Source organism: Arachis duranensis, chromosome 10 (genome assembly GCF_000817695.3).
Source record: "Arachis duranensis cultivar V14167 chromosome 10, aradu.V14167.gnm2.J7QH, whole genome shotgun sequence".
Taxonomy (NCBI): Eukaryota; Viridiplantae; Streptophyta; class Magnoliopsida; order Fabales; family Fabaceae; genus Arachis; species Arachis duranensis.
The window spans coordinates 40,534,598-40,536,416 of NC_029781.3; positions in this window are offsets into that span (position 1 = coordinate 40,534,598).

Below are 1,819 nucleotides of genomic sequence, written 5' to 3' on the forward strand. Positions count from 1 at the left end.
TATGAACGTGCGTGACTGACAACCACTTCCGTTCTACTTTAGGCCGGGCGCATATCTCTTAGATTCCCCAACAGAATCTTCGTGGTATAAGCTAGATAGATGGCGGCATTCATGGGGATCCGAAAAGTCTAACCTTGTCTGTGGTATTCCGAGTAGGATTCCGGTATTGAATGACTGTGACGAGCTTCAAACTCCTGAAGGCTGGGCGTGATGACAAACGCAAAAGAATCAATGGATTCTACTCCAACCTGATTGAGAACCGACAGATGATTAGCCGTGCTGTGACAGAGCATTTTGACCATTTTCACTGAGAGGATGGGATGTAGCTATCAACAAGGGTGATGCCACCAGACGATTAGCCGTGCAGTGACAGCGCATAGGACTATTTTCCCGAGAGGATTAAAAGTAGCCATTGATAATGGTGATGCCCTACATACAGCTTGCCATGGAAAGGTGTAAGAAGGATTGGATGAGAGCAATAAGAAAGTAGAGATTCGAAAAGATTCTAGCATCTCCGCACGCCTATCTGAAATTCCCACTATTGATTTACATAAGTATTTCTATCCCTTTTTATTTTCTTTATCTTTATTTTCTGTTTATTCCATTAATCAAATTTAAACGAATAATTCAATTACTTGAATCCGCCTGACTGAGATTTACAAGGTGACCATAGCTTGCTTCATACCAACAATCTCTGTGGGATCGACCCTTACTCACGTAAGGTATTACTTGGATGACCCAGTACACTTGCTGATTAAGTTGAACGGAATTGTGAGCTTCTCTAATAGTGCCTGGAACTCTTGTATCACAAATTTCGTCCACCACTCCTCCCACATTTGATCTCCAAATCCTTGATGCACATCCCCATTGAAGCTTCCATTTCCTACAACATAGTTGTAACCATGCTCATAGCCAAAAAGATGAGAATTCATAGTAAAAGAGAAAATAAAAACAAAAACTAACAAGAAACAAAGAGAAAAAAAATCCTACAACTAGCAAAAACTAACAAACGAACCAAAAATCAAGCTATTCACATTATATACAATAGCCAATAACATAGCAGCATTGCAATCCTCGGCAACGGTGCCATTAATTTGATAGCGAGAATCACGTTGGTTAGGAATTTCTCTTATAGAAAGAAGAATTTTGTTGTAAGCATAGCTCCAAACCAACAAACAACTCTCACATCAAATTAAATTTAGTTGTCACAAGTAACAAACCCCAAATAAGAATTAACCGAAGTATTTGAACTCTGGGTCATCTCACAAGAAATTGCAATGAAGTATATGATTATTGGCTATGAAGATGCAAGGGGGTTTGTTTTTTGTAATTTGCAAGAAAATGTAAAAGCAAGAAAGTAAATAATAAGAACTAATGAAATAAAAGGAAAGTAACTATTGGCTAAGCATAGGAATTTGAGCTCATAATCCTTGTCAACAACCCAAATATTGATAATCATGAGGTACCAATCCGTTAGGTCTACTTCCCAAAAGCCTTAAGTACGTAAGATCTACTCCTAAACTTGAAGTACGTCAAATAGATTTGATCACATCAACCCATAAGTCCCAACCTATCTACTAATTAGATTAATAGTGGGTTGGTGTCAATGTGTATCAAATTGATCACCAAGGGTTCTCAAATCATCAATTCATTGAGACCCAATGACTCAAGATCACTCAATTCCCTTAGCCTAGGCCATGAGTAAAGAGAACTACTAAAGAACTAAAGGAAACATTTCATCAAACATGTAGGGTGCAATAAAAGTAAACATCATAAATTGCAAGAATACTAAAATCTAAAAACAACCAATTACAAGGAA